The following is a 19,832-nucleotide window of genomic DNA, read 5'->3' as shown; positions in this document are numbered from 1 at the left end:
AGCCAGATGGACGGCCACCTTACCTACCCCTTCCCTCTGTGGAAGAGGCCCCCTATATATTTATATATATGTCTTATGTCAGCATTTGCCTTATGCCTACATGTGTGTTTACAACATCCCCTACTAAAAAAAAAAAAAAAAAAAAAAAAAAAAAAAAAAAAAAGAGTAGCAAGGTGGTAATGGGTTTGAGAATGTTCCTGGGGCTAAAAACAATCCTGAACTGTATGGAGAAAGAAAGCCCAGCCGGAATCGAGTGTGAGCACCTGAGCCCAGGTGCGGACCTGCTGTGACTGCAGCTCTGTGCTGTCTCTTGAGACCCCAAGTGGAAGGTCATGATGGGGGTTGCGGAGCCAGGAGTCCCCACTGCCCATGATCCACCACCTGAGTCACATTCAGCAGGACACCACACAGCCCTGAAGACAAAATTCTGGGGTCACAATGGGCAGAGGGACAGGCTAGTTCCAGGACATAATAACCACCAATATGGCAGGAAACCCCAGCTACCAAGGGGTCTGATTTGCAAAGAGTCCCCGCTGTATTTCCCATCCCCTAGACAAGTGCACTCCATTTATTAGATTGCGTCTATTACTGTGGTTATTTATGACTTCCCCCTACTTTACACGTAGGATTCTTGTGCACAGAGTCCAGAGATTATGCCTGTAATGCAAACATGACACTCTTTTGTCAGTTGTGGGGCATGAGATAAATGTCTCACTGAATTACCTATCCTGTCTGGCTTTGAACCAGGATTCTCAGATCTTAGCCTCTTGAATCACTAAAATTATAAGCATAAGATACCATCTCCAGGCCTGTTTTCCATTCCCTTTTTATTTTTTTTCTTGTGTCAGTCCTGGGGCTTGAACTCAGGGCCTGCGATATGTCATAGACCCAGGTAGAGGCCCCAGGTAGGCTCTGTGCACATTTGGTTGTCACAGCAGAGGTTGTCCACCTCTTTCTGGAAATCAGATGGGTGGGTGAGGCTGGCATCTCAGGCCTGGCCTGTCACTTGCAGTTTTCTTCCTATCCTTCTAGGGTGCTGGACTCTGAGTCCTGTGTGGAGAGAATAAAGGACAAGAACAACACTGGGTGGTGGAAAAGTTGTTCGTTGACTTAGGAGGGGGAAGAGGTGGGGAAAAGGATTAGCAAAGGCTTGGCAGACATTAATGTCTCAAGTTGGGGTTGCCTACACCTGGGCTGGCCCCTGGGCTGGGCCTCTCTTCTCCCCTCTGGGTGTTTTGTTTATTTATATTTATGTTTTCTTGGAGTCGTTTGTAGAATTTTGTGCTTCATAAGGGATGCATCAGGAAATGGCCTGAGAATGGAGGTGGGCTCCCATGATCCCCTCCTGGAAAGAGCTAGGTAAGGACAGATAGGAGAAGGACATAAGGACAAAGTGGTCACGTGTGTTTGCTCTTGTTTGTGTTTGCTCTTGTGTTTTTCTCTCTGTTTGCTGTACTGGTCTTTCCTGTCAAGTGGAAGTAGGATTGGTGCCCTCAGTCACATGGGAGAGACACATCTCAATCATGACTCAGGACAAAATGAGCAAGGGAGGTGAACACAAGAAAATATCTCCCCCAACCCCTGGTTATCAGTTTCCCTGAGGTGGAGAGCAAGGATGAAGCACGGATTTATAATGCTCTTGTGATTGGGGTGAGGGCTGGTTGTGTGATTTGAACTTGGGTCCTGGGTGTTCTCCCTGATGTTCTGTGTTCAACACTAGTGCTCTACCATGAAAGTCACAGCCCTACTTTTAGTTGGTTCATTGGCGATTAAGAGTCTCATAGAGTTTCCTGCCCTGACTGACTTTGAACCCTGGTCCTCAGATCTCAGGCTCTAGCTAGGATTACTGGCTGGAGCACCAGTGCCTGGCTAGAATCTTCTTTGTTCTTCATTGTCAGGTGCTCTTTAAGAGATGATTTCAGTCTCTGAGCTTTATGGAGCTAAGGAGACCAGCTATCATCACTTAAGCTGTTTTGATGCGGTGTATATGAGTTGATACATATTTAATAAAAAGCATTTGAAAAAAGGCAGGTGCTGGTGGCTCACGCCTGTCAGTCTAGCTACTCAGAAAGCTTAGGTTGAGGATCGAGTTTCTAAGCCACCCTGGGCAGGAAAGTCCATGAAACTCTTCTTTCCAGTGAACCACTAAAAACTGTGGAAGTGTAGCTGTGGCTTGGTTGATGGAGTGCAGGCCTCAGGTGAATACGCTCGGCGGATTGTTGCCAGGCCCTCAGCTCAATCCCCAGTACCAGCACACAGACAAAAAAAAGCATATATTGAAGCTCTTTTGAACAACTGACATGTTAGGTCTGTCCTGGAGAAATGGCCCCTTCCCTTGAGTCTCTCCTGGGGCACCCCAGTCCCATCCAGCACCTGTCACCTAGGGAATTGGCCTCTCTGGCGGTGGTAGGGGGGTCACCGGTGTCTGGGCCACTGCCCCATCCTCTGAAGTCACCTGGACATGGGGGGCAGCCACGCCGTCCGGCCTTCCTTGTTATGATCCCTCTCCTTCCGCCTACCCTGGTGTGATCTCCTATGATCCCTCTCCTCCCACCTTTGCGGGTTTGATCTCTCTCCTCCTGACTTTGTCTCCCTTGCTCCGCCCCACTCCCTGTTGTGGGCCCCAAGCTTGGCCTCTCCCTCTCTCCATGCATCCTCTTCCCCAAAGCCCCGGGGGCACTCCTTGTGCACTTCGGCCACCCTGCCTTTGGTGTGGTGACCCGGAGGAGGAGGAGTGGGTCAGGAGTCACGGCATCCCCTGGCTCTTTTTTCTGAGGGTTCATCTGCCTCCTGCCACCCCCAATGGAGGAAGGAAACGCCCTCTCCAGAACCGGCTTTGAGCACTGCTGGCCGCGCAGCTGCTCCAGTGTTTCCCGTCTGCAACTGGTGAGAGACTCCAGTCCGCTGGCTCTCGGGCTCTGTGTCCAGGTTACCCCCCAAATCCGCTGTGGTCCGTCGCGATCCCTCCCACCTCCACCTTAGCAGATCCCACATCTTCGCTGACTCCGCCTCCCACGTCCTCACTGGCTCCGCCCCCACATCCTGATAGGCCCCGCCCCTACCCCCTCACTGACTCCCCTCCTACGTTCTCACTGACTCTGCCCACTCATCTTCATAGGCCTCTCCCCTACTTCCTCACTAGCTCCCTATGTCCTCACATCTTCTGCCCTCCTTCCCTTAGACTCCGCCCATACCTCTTCACTGGCTCCTCCCCCATCCTCACAGAATCTTCCCCCCTCCTCACCGACTCCGTCCCCATTCTCACTGACTGCCCCCCAAGTCCTCTCAGACTACCTCCTCACTGGCTCCGCCCCCACCCTCCCCCGACCTCCTCCCTTCCTGTCCTGTTTCTGGCTGCAGTTCCATCTCTTCCCTCTCCCCCATGCCACAGACCCCCGTGGATGTCCTGGATGCTCTCTTGATGCTTTTTACTCACGGACTCCATAAAGCCAAATTGGCTCCTCTTTTATTGAGGTCGAGTCTGGCCAAAGCATAGGCCAGAGACAGACGGTCTCAAAGGCCCACAAACGGGACTACTGGTTGTTAAACCCAGATTTCAGGGGTCCCCGAAGACCACCAAGCAGCAGATTCTGATGCAAGTGCACGAGAGTCTTTAAATTGCAAGCTCGAGCCTGGACTCACAACCTTCACCGACACAGAGGATCTGGATTGAGAGCCCTGCCCCTCCACCTAGCAGGGTTTTTATAGGGTTGTCAGGGGAGTGCCATGCATCATAGTATCTTAGAGCAAATTACATTGCACTGCGGGAAAATCATAAAACAACTTCAAGCGCTGGTTGGTGCAGCCGGTGTGGGGAAACAAGTCTGGAAAAGGTGGTTGGCTGGCTCATGGGGGAGGTCACTTTAGGTCCATGGTACAGGCCCTCATGACATACTGTAGGGCTGTCGAACTGTTATCTTGCTGCCTGAAGAAGCAGCTGGACCTGGAGGCCTTCTCCGCTACCTGCTGAGTGGCTGAATCTGGGGAGTTTACAGCAAAAGGAGGTTAGAGATAGGCTTCGCATTTTCAAAGAATAGCTGCCAGGGATTAATATTGTTAATGGTTGGCTGTGGCTGAGAGGGAAGGATTTCAACTCCCTATGTGTGGGAAGGTAAAACAGTTTTATTAAAGATCAATTATTTAGGCAAGGCCGTGGGTACATTTTAAATAATGGCTCAAAGTATCCTAGCTCCACTGACTTCTGGATACCTTTTATTTAGATTGTTTAGATTGTAGTATTTTGTCTAAGCCTTGCACGATGACCCTCTTCCCAGGAATGCATGCTGGTTTTTGCCGATGCAATGGTAGATGGCTGGAGGATCCCTATGTTTAGGGCTTCCTTTGCTCTCCTGCTTGCTCTTCTCTCTGTCGGCCCTGCCCTACTTTCCCTCTCCCCCTGGCACAGGAGCAGCCTGTCTCTGCCCAATGGCCTGCTCCTGAACGTGAAGTACCTGGTCTCTTCAGGGACATTGAGGACTCGGCTCCTCCTCCCTAAACCTTCAAAGCCTTCTGCATCTTCTCCTCCGCTTCTTCTCCTTCTTCCTCTCTTCCCAGGGCTCCCACTCTCTCCTGTGCCTCCTTATGTGCACTGCGGTCCGTGGCAGGGGTAGAAGGAACTGTTTGTGGGTTGCTCCCTTTTCAGTGACCAATGTTTCCCAGATTGAGAGCCAACTGTTCCGGATCATCTTCCCAAGACCCTAATAATTATACCACAGAGTTAAAATACCTCTCTCAGTCCTATGACCTCACTTGTCCTGACCTCTGTGCAATCCTGCCCTCTGTCCTTACCTTTGAGGAAAAGGAGAGGGTTCGGGCTTCAAGCCCAGGCCCAGGCCGATGGAACCCACGGCCTAGAAAGACCTTCTCCACAGGGGAAACCGCTGTGTCCATGGATGAACCCATTTGGGTTTACCAAAATCATGCTCCCAGAAGGGTTAACAGAAATGGGATGGTAACCTGCCTGGTGCATGGCCTCCAGAAGGCATCCCACCGTGTGGTCAACTAGGGTAAATTAAGGGAGGTTACCTAGAGACTCACTGAAAACTGCTGAATCCCTTGACTGACCACCAGCGGTATACTAAGCTAGAGGCAGACTCAAGGGAAGGTAAAGTGGCCCATAATACCGACTTTGTCTCCCAGTCAGCCCCTGATGTTTAAAACACAATTAAAAATGCTGATAATGGCCCTCACACCCCCTCTCCACCACCCAACAAGATTTGATGAGCTTGGGCTTTAAGGGTTTCCACAACCAAGATAATAAGGAAAAAGCCAACAGGCTGCCCATGATAGGAAAAATTACCCACCCCAGCTGCTGCCCTCAGGGCTCCTCAAAGAAGAAACACCCAGCGCATGGCACTGGGACCATGCTTTAAGTATGGCAAGGAAGGCCACTGGGCAAGAGCTTGCCCCATACAACCTCCACCAGCTGGACTCTGCCCGAGGAGTGGTGCTGTGGCTCAAGTGGTAGAGTGCTAGCCTTGAGCAAAAAGAAGCCAGGGACAGTGCTCAGACCCTTAATTCAAGCCCTAGGACTGGCAAAAACAAAAACCAAACACACATTAAGAGGGGAGCGGAGAACCTAAAAAACCTTTATTACTTTCCTAAATTCATATGACCGTAGGGAAGGAAAAGTAGGCAGACACTGGGTTGGGAGAATGGGACCTCATTTTTTAATGTAATTTTGTTGATAATAAGTATAAGGTGTTGTACAGGTATCATAAGTCAGTTAATGAGGACATTTGTTGTTTTGGATAATGTCACCCTTTCTTTGCTTTCTCTCAGTTTCCTCTTTCTATCCCTGCCCACAAATCGCATCGTTAATTCTCCACATAGTGTCTACTGAATAACATAAAACTGATGCCTGACTTTATTTTTTTTATATTTGTTACTTTTTTCCCATGTCATTCTGGGGTTGACGGGAGGAATCCTTGTAAACATGAAAGTGAAGTTTACAGAATGTTAGAAAAGATCTTAGGGGTTGGAGGTTTCACTCTGTGGAAGACCCCTTGCCTGACAAGTGTAGAGCCCTGAGGATGGTCCTCAGTGCTGGAGAAAAAAAATGAAGATGTCTCTTAAGGCTGGGTATCAGTGGCTCATGACTGAAATCCAAGCTACTCAGGAGGCTGAGATATTAGGATCACAGTTCAAGCCGGCCTAGGCAAGAAAGTGCATTGAGATCCTTATCTCCATAAAGCCAGAAGTGGAGCTGTAGCTCAAGTGGTAGAGCATGATCCTTGAGCACCAAAACTCAAGGATAGCTCCCCGACCTTGAGTTCAAGCCTCAGAGCCAACGTACTCCTAACCAAAATCCAGTGGATCAGTTGGTCCCAGGCCAGGCCAGAGAAGAGAAAGGTGAGCCTGGGGATTAAGAGGTTGAGGACAGAATATTGAAAATTGTTGTGTTTCTGAGAGTTTGGCTGGGGTGTTCCTTTTTGAGCATTTGGAGCTGGAGGCGGGGTTGGTGAAATGTCATGAAGGAGAAAGCCAAAGAAGAGAAGAAAGTCAGGTGTTTTTTTTTTTCCTTCTGTCTGATTGTTCGGATAACTAAAACATGTAGCTACAGGAATGTTCCCTGCCCAGAAATGGTAGGTACTGGAGTAGAAAAAAAAGAGAAAGAACTTTGTTTTTGTTGGTCATGGGGCTTGAACTCAGGGCCTACGATCTATCCCTGAACTCTTTTGCTCAAGGCTAGCACTCTACCACTTTGAACCACAGCACAACTTCTGGTTTACTGGTGGTTTATTGGCTAGTCTCAGGGACTTCTCTGCCTGGGCTGGCTTTGAACCATGATCCTCAGATGTCAACCTCCTGAGTGGCCAAGATTATAGTCATGAGCCACCAGTGCCCAGATGAGAAAGAAGTTTAATGGACAGGGACAAAGGAAAGAGAATCCAGAGAGAAATATTTTTTCTTTTAATTTGGAGTTTTAATTGAGTAATAAAAATATGATAGGCAACAATAATACTTTTCTATTATTCACTGTAGCTAAATCAAGCAAATTAGCATATATATATATGTGTGTGTGTGTGTGTGTGTGTGTGTGTGTGTGTGTGTATGACCTCACAGATTTTTTGGAGGTGAGAGGATGAAAAATCATTTAGTTTTCAAGAATATCCAGTATTGTTATTATTATTAGCACCATGTTGAATAATAGATCTTCTCAAACTCATTCTCTTCTGGCTAACTGATATTCACATCTGTGTGTGTGTGTGTGTGTGTGTGTGTGTGTGTGTGTGCGTGCGTGCGCACGCACATGCATGCATGCCTTGATCTGGGACTAACTTTCATTCTTGGATATTTCTTCCTTTTCTTTGTGGCAGTCATAGGTATTAAACTCAGGTTGGACTCTGTCTCCTAGCTTTTTTATTTTATTTTTTTTTATGTTTTGCTCATATATACTACATGGCGACTTGAGCCACACCTCCAACTTCTGACGTTTTTGGTGGCTCATTGGAGATAAGTGTCCAATGGTTACTTTCCTGCTCAGGCTGGCTTTTAACTGGGATCCTCAGATCTTAGTCTCCTGAGTACCAGAATGACAGACTTGAGCTCAGGGACCAGCACTTTTGCATGGACTTTCTTTCACTCAGGGCTGTCCCTCTATCACTGGAAACACAGCCCTGGTGACTCCTGTCCCTGTTCCCCCAGGCTGGGTGGAAATTAGCCTCAAATGATTGGCTTCCAATGGGAGAATGTGGCCCCATCCCACCGCAGCACCCTATAGATAAGCCAAATAAGCCACCCTGCTTCTTTTGGTGTCTGCTATAGGTAGACAGGCAAGTGTTCATTGAAGTCATGAGCCAGTGTCCACGCCAGCCCCAACCCCAGCCGCCAATCAACAGCTCCCCCAGTCCTGTGTTCTTCTAAAGCCTGTCTCCAAGGCCCAGAGCAAGCAGATGGGCACATTTTATGCATTTGGGTGGAGCAAGGCTCTGCCCCTCCCACTCTGTAGGGCCCAGGATGAACCCCAGAGACCCCACCCCAGTCTCAGAGCTCAGAGGGTCAACTTGGTGCATCACGGACTTGAAACCACAGTTACTACCCATCCCAGATGATTTCCTGATCCAAAGACCTTGTAGGCAGCCATGGACTTCTCATATGAACTGCCCCACACCTTCTACTTTTCATAAATCCTAAAGTAAGTTTAAAAACAAAACAAGAATTAATAGAACTGATTAGCTGAGCACTGGTGGTTCACACCTTTCATCCTAGCTACTCAGCAGACTGAGGTGTGAATGGTACAGTTTGAAGCCAGCCTGGGCAGGAAAGCCCCTGACATTCTTACCTCCAGTGAACCCCCCAAAAGCTGGAAGCAGAGCTGTGTCTCAAGGAGTAGAGGGCTTGCTATGGGCACAAAAGCTAAAAGGATAGTGCCCAGGCCCTGAGTTTAACCCAGGACAGACAGACAGTCAGACAGGCAAACACACACACAAGCAAGTACAAAAAAAGGTCAAAATAGGGGCTGGGGATATGGCCTAGTGGCAAGAGTGCCTGCCTCGGATACACGAGGCCCTAGGTTCGATTCCCCAGCACCACATATACAGAAAATGGCCAGAAGCGGCGCTGTGGCTCAAGTGGCAGAGTGCTAGCCTTGAGCAAAAAAGAAGCCAGGGACAGTGCTCAGGCCCTGAGTCCAAGGCCCAGGACTGGCAAAAAAAAAAAAAAAAAAAAAAAAAAAAAAAAAAAAAAAAAAAAAAAAAAGGTCAAAATAAAGGACATATCATGCATTTTTACACTACAGGAATTTGTCAGTGTCATTATCTTGTGTGTGTGTGCCACTCCTGGGGCTTGAATTCAGGACCTGCACACTGTCCCTGAGGATGTAGGACTTCAACTCAGGACCTAGGTATTAGCCCTAAGGTTTTGTGCTTAATGCTGCCACTCTACTATTTGAGCCATAGCTCTACTTCAAACTTTTCATTGGTTCACTGGAAATAAGGGTCTCATAGACTTTCCTGATTGGGCTGGCTTTGAACCATGATTCCCAGATCTCAGCTTCCTGAGTAGATGGGATTTCAAGCATAGGCCACCAGCACCTGGGTGTTAGTGACATTTCAACCTCAGTTTTCTTGAAGGTCCTGAACCTCAAGGGGTCTCTAGGGGGGTTTTCGTGTGAGCCCAGACCTTTCTGCACTAATAAACATAATACAGAAAGGCTTGTCTCTACTTCTTTTTTTATTCCTCCCCTTCTTTGTTTTCTTCCTTTTTCTGTCTCAAATTCAAGGTGTTAGCATAGCTTACCTGAGTTTTCTCATGGTGCACCACACACTCGCTTACATTTAAGTCTTGAGTTTGGTGTTGACTTTATTGGGGAAGGGGAGAAGGAAGATGAAAATACAGGAGAATGTGATGAGGGACTACATTTTGGCAATATCAGTGCCAGAAAACAAAAGGAAAATAAAGAGACAAAGATGGAGAAGAAAAACATACCACAGTGTGGTGCAGGCAGATTTCATGGTAAGAAGGGCATCGAGTATGTGCTAACTACAAGGTTTTTCCAAAATCTTGGACAGGGCATACATTTTTAACATTTTTTTCTCCTGACTAGACATCCAGCTGTGTGCTTGCAGTTGACCATGCCTGACATGAGTCCCCAGGAATGAAGGGAGACTCTCCACTCCTAGTGTGATAGTGAGAATTGGAGAAGGAGGAAGAGGAGGAGGAGGAAGAGGAAGAGGAGGAGAAGGAAAAGGGAAGAAGAAGAGGAAGGAGATTACATGTGTCTCATGCAAATATTTGGAGTGGAAGCCTTGGGGGCCTCTAGAACAGCAGGAAGGAGAGAAGTGCTTTTCCCGGGGCCCTGGAATGTTTCAGGGGGTGTCTCAACTAGGAATTGATCTAGTTTATCTCCCTGGTGCCTGGCCACCTGCTGAAATACCCTGGGGCCTGGGTTCTTGTCTCCTAGAGATCTCACTGGGGCCTCCAAAATGTGGAGGGGATAACTCCCCCAGGAGAGATGACACAGACTCAGAGTATTACAAAAGAAAGTCATTATTGACAGCCAGCACTCACAGGATGGTCAGGTGCCCAAAAAGTGCAGCACCCGGTCTGATATCCTGAGATAATAATGGTGTTGAGAAATGCTCAGCAAGTGAGTGGTTTTGGTCTATGCTGGGCAGTTCCGGGATGGGCCTGCAGGGGGAGGAGGGGAGTCGTGGCTGGTGCTTAGCACAGTTCCAGCCAGGATGCCACAGGGCATTTCCTTCAGGAATTTCCCTTATGTCCACTCTGGGCCAGCGCCTGTGAGATGGAGAGGCCGGCAGTGAGCTTCTCCCTCTCCTGGCCATGAGAGGTGACACTACGAGACACTCTCACTCCAAACATCCTCTCCTGGTGATTTAATTACTACTTTCAAAGCTTTCAGAGTTTCTCTTGGTGTATTCCTCTCTCTCTCTCACAGGCTTAAATTCAAAGCCTGCCAGCAGTCTACCACTTGGGCCCCACCTCCACTCCCTACTTTTTGTTGTTTCATTGGAGGGAAGAGTCTGCTGGGTTTTCCTGACCAGGCTGACTTTGAACAGGGATCCTCAGCTCTCAGCCTTGTGAGTAGCCAGGATGACAGGGCTATGGAGCAGCAGCCCTCAGCAAGGCCTTCCTAAGCCTTAGCATCCCTCTCATCTGCAGAAGATTCCCAAGCTGCACACAAACCCTTTGCTCAGGTTGTCTGAGCAGAGATCATCAGACACCTAATATAAACATGACACACAAAATTTCTTCAATAAATAAAAACTGATTTGTTTTTATTACCACTCACGAGGTAAAAAAATGCCCCCTCTGGCATTCCAGATTGGAAGCGCCCATCTTCAGCAAGGTCAGCAATCTGGCCTGTCTGCCCTTCCCATCTGACAATTGCCCCATCCCTTCTTCCCAACCTTCTTTGTGGCCCAGGGCCCTCCCTCTGCCACTGCCCCCCCCCCACATCCTCCCCTCCCCTTGCCACAGCCCAGCCCTGGGTTCAACGAGGCTGGAAGCTTATAGTATAGGTTGGTGGGATTGTGGTAAAGCCCACAATTTCAGGGGACATGTCGATGTCTTGAGGAGCCTGCGTGGACTTGGAGCGGAAGTTCTGCATGATGGTGGTGGGGAAGAGAATGAGCTTCATTCTAGCCAGGCCTTCTCCAAAACAGTACCGCTTTCCTGCAGAAGAGATGAGGCAGGGGTGAAGCCAACTCTCTCTGTGAGCTATCCCCCAAACACCAAGTCCCCAGCTGAGTTCTCTATGTGTGGGGCAGGGAAAGCTGTAAAATTCTAGCCTCCTCTCTAAGCCTGGGTCTCCCTAGCCCATGAGGGTACTGGGCGTTATCCCTTAGTTTTTCTCCTCCAAGGTGGTACTGTAGCAATTGAGCTGCAGCCCCAATTACAGTACGGTTTTTGGTCAGTCATGGAGCTTGAACTTAGGGCCTGGTTTTAGCCCTGAGCTTTATCACTCAAAGCTACTAATCTACTACTTTGAGCTCCATGGCACTTCCAATTTTCTGGTGCTTAAGTGAAGCTAAGAGTCTCACGGACTTTCCTTCCCCAGGCTGGATTCCAACTGGGATCCTCAGATCTGAGCCTCCTGAGAAGCTAGGATGGCAGCGTGAGCCACAGACAATGTGGCTACTTCACTCTGTTCTAGATTTTCCTCATTTCTGAATGAGCTTTGAGAATCCCTTTTCTTTTGCCTGGCACCCAACAGGATGTTTGGGAATTCCTATGGGTTGCAGGTAGGGGATCACAGACTAGATCCAATCTGATCTTCCAATCAGGGGAAAGGCACCAATGATTTTGTGATTCAGAGAGGGCCTGGCACACTCAGCTGTCCCTTTGCAGTGAGACGTGGCCCAGTGGCCATTGCTGGTCACTCACCAAGGGAAAAGGCGACAAAAGCATCATTCTTCTTAAACTGTCCACTGTTGGGGGGTTCTGGACCCCCTTCTCCCCCAATCTTCCGGGGGAGAATGTGTTGAGCCTCTGATGACTCTTTCCCCTTCATCTCCAGGGGAAATGCCTGAGCTATTACCAGACTGCTCTAAGCTCCAGTGGGATGCCGAAATCCCCTTCCCCGCCAGCCCCTACTCACACAGGAAGAAGACTTCAGGGAAACGCCGTGATGGTGGAATGTGTCTCAAAATCTTTAATAGGGAAAGGGACTTATATACAGGTAATGTCGTGAAAGAAACAGGGCTGGCCAAAGGGCCAGTCATAGGCTAAAGACCATGTCCATCAGGTGATGTCATGAAACTTCCTTTGTGGGCTGGACAACCCTAACATGGTGGCATGCATGTGTTCCGCCCCCAGGGGCGGGGGGCTTCTTTTCTGGTTGAGACCAGAATGTGGGAGGGGCTACCTCCCACACTGTCCCAGGGCTGGGGGCAGGGCAGCATCTCCCTCTTGGCACCCTTCCCCCACCAAGGCCAAAACTGAGTCCCCAACAGTCCACTGTCATGCAGGAAGTGGTGAGGGTTGAAATCTCGGGGGTTAGAGGAGAACTTGGGGTCTTTAAGCACAGAGCCCAGCATGGGGAACACTTCGGTACTCTGAGAAGAAGAAGAGAAAGGGAAAGTGAGAAAGACAGATGGAAGATGAATGTGATGAAAGCCCCCTTGGACAAGATGGGGGGGGCAGGGATTGGAGTCATGGGAGTGGAGGAGGGAGACAGAGGCTTCAGGGACCATCAGGTTAAGGTCTCTGTGAGTAAGTAGAAGTTCCTCCTCTCTGTTACCAGGGGCTTGGTGGACACAGGTTTGAGACTTCCAGAAGCCAGAGTTTGGCAGTTCTACCTCTCCTGTCTCTCTAGGTAGATGGTTGGGGGACAAGGGGACTTGGCAGGTTCATGTGCCAGAGCTATGAGTTTCTGGGCCTTCTGGAATGGTCTATTGAGGACTGGAGATTCCTGTTCTTAAGCAAGAGGTCTGGGTAAATAAGATTTAACCCTTGCTCCTGTGTGTGTGTTTCAGTCCTAGGCCTTGAACTCAGAGCCAAGGCATTGTCTCTGATTTTCTTCTTTTGGTCAAGGCTAGCACTCTGCCTCTTTGAGCCCACAGCTCCACTTCCAGGAGTTTTGGTGGTTCACTGTGGCTTGTAGAATGCTAGCCTTGAATAGAAGAACTCAAGAACAGTGACCAGGCTGTGAGATCAATCCCTAGGCTAAAAAAATTAAGTCTCATAGACGTTTCTGCTGGAGCTGACTTTCAGTCTGGATCCTCAGATCTCAGCCTATTGAATGCCTATGAGGACAGGCCTGAGTCACCAGTGCTGGGATTTCCATCATTCCATTTAGGAAGATTCAAGTCAAGGCTTGGATCTCATGAGCCAGGGAAGCTGGTGGGGAGGGGTGTTGCAGGGAGCCAGGATACAGAGTAGTCTGAGTAGGAAAGAAGAAGGGACATGGGGAGGGGAGGGTGAGGAACCTTCAATTAATAAGGGAAGACAGTGAGTCGATAATGTGTAATAGATTTGGGGTTCAAGGGTCCCGGGAAAGGGGCACCTTGGGTAGAAGGAACTCCTGGAACTTGGTGTCCTTTTTGATACTGCGGGCCAGTCCCATGGGAATAATGTCTCCAAATCTCTAGATCTCATGAATCACAGCCTCTGTGTAGGGCATGTTTGCTCGGTCCTCAAACTTGGGCTGCCGATTTTTGCCAATGACCCGATCAATCTCTTCGTGGACTTTGGCTGGGAGTTGGGAGAGAAAGAAGAAATGTGTTTAGGTATTTGAAGTCTTTGAATTAGGGATGAGAATCAAAAAAGAAGAAAAGAGCTTGGCACTGGTGGCTAACACCTGTCATAATAGCAATTCAGGAGGCTGAGATCTAAGGATCAGGGTTCAAAGCCAGCCTAGGCAGAAAAGGTAAGAGACTGTAAATTCCAATAAACCACCAGAAAACCAGAAGTGGATGTGTGGCTCAAGCGTTACAGCACCAGCCTAAATCAATAAGGCTCATGGATCACATCATAGCCCTGTGTTCAATCCCCACCGCAACTGACAGAAAGGAAGAAGAAAGGAAGGAGGGAAGGAAGGAAGGAAGGAAGGAGGAAGGAAGGAAGGAAGGAAGGAAGGAAGGAAGGAAGGAAGGAAGGAAGGAAGGAAGGAAGGAAGGAAGCAGACAGGGAGGCAGGCAAAGAAACCTGTGTGTAGGTATTAGAACAATGAGTGACAGGCATACAGCTCATCATTCATTCACAACAGCTGTTGGCCATTAGCTCGCTGTCCTATCGGTATCAAGGGCTGTCTTAGGCTGTGGCTTGTAGAAGGAGGCAGTGGGGTCCTTGTGGTTTAGATCAGGAATTTACCAATACATTTAGGAAGCACCAATATATATGCATTTGTCAGTTGTGGGGCTTGAACTCAGAGCCAGGGGGCTGTCCCTGAACTCTTTTACCACTTTTAGCCATAGCCTCACTTCCAGGTTTCTGGTGGTTTTATGCAGATAGGAGTCTCACAGACTTCCTTGCCTTGGCTGGATTCCAAAGGCAAATCCTCAGCTGTCAGCCTCCTGAGTAGCTAGGATGACTGGAGGAGCCACTGCCCTGGCTCCTACTATTTTCATAGCTACGACTGTGATAGCTAAGTGCACAGGCTGACTCTCCCGTCTTGATTGTAACAGGGCCTATGTGAAGGTCCAGGTTGTTAGGAGAAATGAGAACATGGCAGCTAACTTAGGGGACTTTTAGGGCCTGCCCCCTCCTCTCACTTCTCTGTCCAGGCCCTGCCCGTCCTTACCCTCCACATCTGGGTGTTTCATGAGCAGCAGGAAGCCATAACGCAAGGTGGTGCTGACGGTCTCTGTGCCCACAAAGAATAGGTTCAGGGTGGTGAGCACCAGGTTCTTCTTTTGGAATTCCTTATTGGGGTTCTTCTTCTCCTGCAGGGAGGAAGGCCTTCAAGTCTACCCCATTTCCCACGCCTTTGTTTTATTTTTCGTTGTTTTTGTTGCCAGTCCTGGGGCATGGACTCAGGGCCTGATCACGTCCTAGACTTCCTTTTGCTCATAGCTAGCACTCTGCCACTTGAGCCACAGCATCACTTCTGGCCATTTTCTATATATGTGGTGCTGAGGAATTGAACCTAGGGCTTCATGTATACAAGGTGAGCACTTTACCACTAGGCCCTATTCCCAGCCCACTTCCCATGCCTTTGAATGATCTTCTGGAATGTTCTCTTAGCATCTACCTCTGTGAGGTCCAGGTACAACATCAATCTGCCAGGCTCTCCATTCTGTTTCCAGAACTTTGCCCAGGATGTTGCCTGTGGCGCAAAACACACCTCTGGCCTTTGCCTGGCTGACCCTCTGGTTGGTTGGTTGATTATTTTTGTCACTTGTGGTGCTTGAACTCAAGCCTAGTGATATACCCCTTAGAACTACAGCATGCTTCAACTTTTCTGGTGGTTAACTGGATATAAGAGTCTCATGGACTTGCCAGCCTTGGCTGGTTTTGAACCATGATCCTCACAACTCAGGCTCCTGTGTAGCTAGGATATTTATCATGAGTGTTTGTGTGTGTGTGTGTATACCTGTACTAGGGCTTGAACTCTAGACCACTCACTCTCATTTGATGTGGTAACTTAAAGCACCAGTGTCAGAAACAGACCTGGAGTAAGCTAGACGACACAGTTTCCATGCTGAGAGAGCTCAGGCAGATCATCATCACTCTCTAGGCTGTGATTCCTCATTGTGATCCTAATAGCTATGATGGGCCAGGCACCAGTGGCTCATGTCTGCAATACTAGCTTCTCAGAATGCTGAGATCTGAGGATTTGCCATTAGAACCCAGTCCTGGCAGGGAAGTCTGTGAGATGTTTATCTCCAATTAGCAGGCACAAAGACAACAGTCCTCCCGAGCCAGCCATCAGCGAAAAGTGAATCCTGAATGAGGGGGTTGAGGATTATAGAAAAGGAAAAATACAAGACAAGAGAAAAAAGACAAGAGGCAAAGATGGGGTACAGGAGGTCTGCATCTCGAGATTGAAACTCAAGACTGCAGCGATGTTTACTCTTAAATTCCAGCTTATATACAGTTTGACCAGCAGGAAATAGCATAGGATTAACTAAGGTTTAAGAAAACAGGAAGGCCCTGAAATTGGTAAATAACAACAGACAGTAAAACAAGATATGTTTGAATGGTTTACATAACAGACTCTTGTTGACATAATAAAACATCTCGGGATTAGTACTGTCCTTCAAGTAAACCATGTCCTTGAGATAACAACATAGCCAGAGGTTAGGATGAACTTTGTTGTTGGCTCCCTAAGCCATGACCTTGCACGCCCTTGAGAGTAAGCCAGAAGTCAGGGTGAATTTTGCTGTTGGCTCCCAACAAACAGTAATAACACACACACACACACACACATACACACACACAGGCACACACACACAGGCACACACACACAATGGAAGTGGAGCTGTGGTTCAAAAGGTAGAGTGCTAGCCTCGAACAAAAGAAGCTCAAGGGCAGTATCCAGGGCATGAGTTCAAGCCCCAGGACTGATATACACATATAGAAAAGGCTGTGATGGGCACTAAAATAATACCTTAGTCAGGCCCTGGAGGCTTACACCTGTGATTGTAGCTACTCAGGAAGCTCAGGTCTGAGGATCATGGTTGGAAGCCAGCCTGGGCAGGAAAGTGTATGAGATTCTTATCTCCAATCTCAAAGTGGCTCAAGGTAGAGCACTTGACCTTGAGCAAAAGAAACTCAGAGATAATGCTCAGGCCCCAAGTTCAAGCTCCACAAATGTGAAAAAGGAAGAAAGAAAAAAGAAATAACAAGCCATAGCAAAGGAATTGGGGTAGAGTTGGTTACCATTATCTTCTCTGTGGATAAGGGTTCTGTAGAAGAACACCCATATTAATTATGATTGACATTGAGTACTATTTATTTACTACTTTTTTTTTTCTTGCGAGTCCTGTGGCTGGAACTCGGGACCTAGGCAATGTCCCTGAGCTTCTTTTGATCAAGCCTAGCACTCTACCACATGAGCCACAGAGCCACTTCTGGCTTTTTCTGTGTATATAATGCTGAGGAATCGAACCCTGGACTTCATGAATGCTAGGCAAGCACTCTACCACAAAGCTACATTCCCAGTGGACATTGAGAATTGTTTATATAATCAACCATGATCCACACTGAGGATTATTTATATAATTGACATAGTTCTAGATTTGCATCCTAGCCCAATCTGCATGGCACTGAACTGGCTGCCCCGCCCCCTCCCCCAGGCTGCTGCACGCACCTCCAGCATGTGGATGAGGAAGGAGTCGATGAAGTCTTGTGGGGAGTTGGGATCCAGGGTGTGCTGGCTCTGCTCCACCTTCTTGGTGATGAAATCCTCCAGCCCCCTCAGCTCCTTAATGGCCTGTTGCTGTGGTCCAGGCAGGTGCTTCATGATAAGAGTAGAACATATCATAGATCTGGGGAGGAGGGAGTTTTGGAGAGAGAAAATGGAAAAAAGACAAACATTTACTGGACAGCATAGCACACACCTGTAATCCCAGCTACTCTGGAGATGGAGTCCAGGAAGGTCTCAAGTTTGGGCAACCATGCATCACATAAATGAGTGAATAAATAAAGAATGATAAAATAGATAGCTCAAGAACAGAGTGCTTGGCTAATATGCTCAAGGTCTTAGCTTCAATCTCCAGTAGATCACAGGGCACAATCACACCCCTCCCGCAATTGTCAGTGCATACCCACAGGCCATGGGGCCCCATCTGCCATCCTCCTGCCTCCAAGGTCCCTGAAAACCAGCCCACCATGTGTACACCTGAAGAGCTGTGCCCGGACCCAGAGTCAGTGACCAATGCACAGGTCTCTGAGGACAGGGGACATTTCCCCCATGGGCCTGAACCCCAAGCCGGAGGGGGGGGCGAAGTTTGGCTCCACCACATGCCTGGCTCCTTGACTGCAGCTCTCAGCAAACCAACTTCATAACCTGACAGGTGCGCCCTGCCAGGGCTTGCCCATGCCAAAGTCCCTCAGCGTGGTGATGGAGAAGTGCCTCAGATGCTTTGCGCGCTCCCCCTTGCTGAAGGCCACACCTGGGGCGGGGGTAGCAGGAGGATCAGAACCCGAGACCCCCAAAATGTGCAGGGGGGCCGGGACCCTCAGAGCACCCTGGGGATGCTGGGGAAGCTGGAGGGCTGGATGCCGGACTGGGCAGAGAGCAAGAGAAGGGAGAGGAGCTCTGTGGGTGTAAGAGCGAGCGAGGGAGCCAGCAAGAAACCCCAGACTCAGGGCCAGAGATCTGCAGATCATGGGAAAAGAAACAGGGATGGGGAGACAGCCCCCCTCCCTCAGAGAGAGGGAGTAAGGAGAGAGGAGGAGAGAGGGGAGAGGCAGAAATATGGGAGGTGACTTTTGAAATGGATGGAAAGCGTGGCGGAGAGTGAATGCTTTCTGTCTGCAGAGAACTGGAAGCAAGAGACTCTGGGAAGACTTTGGGAAGGTCTGAGGCAAGCCAGAAGCTTGAAAGATCCGGAGGAAACAGGCTGGGGAAACTGAGGCCACTCAGCCCTCCACTCCATGTCGCCTCCACTCACCGTAGCCTTGGAAGAATCAGTTGAAAGTGGCCTGCTCCCCACGCCCACTGAACTCTTTGCCTGATCCCCCAGTGCCTCCTTCACCACATCCTGGAACACACAGCATCACGACCCTGCGAGGGCCCAAGTGAACCGTGAAAACGGGGCCGAAGCAATCCCTCAGATGGGAAAGGCAAATGGGGATAATTTGAGGAGAAAAATTCCAGGTACTGGGGTGCATTGGTTTTTCTTCCCTCAAACCCTGGCAAAGTCAAGTAATTGAATATTCCCACATGTGTTCTAATCCTGCTCAGGAACACACATACTCACGCACTCACTGACGCGCATGCGCGCGCACACACACACACACACACACACACAAACACACTCACACACATTTTCATTTTTTGGTACCTGTCCTGGGGCTCGAACTTGGCACCAGGGCTCTGTCCCTGAGCTCTTCAGCTCAAGGCTAGCACTCTACCACTTCGGGCCACAGCGCCACTTCTAGTTTTTTGGTGGCTCATCATGGGAGATAAGAATCTTACAGGCTTCCTTGATGGGGCTGGCTTTGAACCACAATCCTCAGATGTAAATCTGCTGAGTAGCTAGGATTACAGGAGAGAGCCATGGTACCCCGATAGAAATTGGCTTCTAAGGATTTCCACTGCCCCCTTTCCCCCATGGGTTTGATTCCTCAGCACCAAATAAACAGAAAAAAAAAAAACAGAATTGGCGCTGTATCTCAAGTGGTAGAGCATTAGGCTTGAGCAAAAAGAAGCTCAGGGACAGGGCTCAGGCACTGAGTTTAAGCCGGAGGACTGGCAAATAAAATGAAATAAGGACTCCGGCTCATGCAGTCTGTGCTCAGCACCCCTACCCTGTGGATCTGGGCACATCTGTCCAGTCACTCCATCCCACCAACACCAGGTCCGCTGCACCTTCATGAGAGAGTAGTACATCTGCTCTGTGTTGAGCTGCAGATAGTTTCCAAAGAAAGGCAATGGTGTGGGGCCTGGAGGCAGCTTTCCCGACAGCTTCCTCTACCGCCAGACAGACATCAACACCAGGACAGTCAGATAGGCCAGCACAGCCACCAGCAGCATGTCTGAGGCCAGCATGGTGGCGACCAGGGTGCCAGTCAGATGGCGGTGGCTGAGCCAGCATCTTGGCTGCCTTTATACTCTGCGGGACTGAAGGCTGGCCTATGGCCTGGGTTGCAAAGCTGACTTGTTTTCCTTTCACGCATGCCCCTTGCCACCTCCCACCCACCCTCTACCACGCACCCCACCAAGTTTTAGACACAGCCAGTGTAACAGGCCTGGGAAGCCA

At 49.1% G+C, this 19,832-nt stretch overlaps 1 pseudogene; it reads right to left on the bottom strand.

Annotated features, from left to right (window-relative positions):
• Nucleotides 1-10,954: 10,954 nt before the first annotated feature.
• On the bottom strand, nt 10,955-19,621 carry LOC125338994 (annotated as a pseudogene).
• Nucleotides 19,622-19,832: the final 211 nt, after the last annotated feature.

Source organism: Perognathus longimembris, chromosome 20, assembly GCF_023159225.1.
Source record: "Perognathus longimembris pacificus isolate PPM17 chromosome 20, ASM2315922v1, whole genome shotgun sequence".
NCBI lineage: Eukaryota > Metazoa > Chordata > Mammalia > Rodentia > Heteromyidae > Perognathus > Perognathus longimembris.
This window is presented reverse-complemented; position numbering and strand designations above follow the sequence as displayed.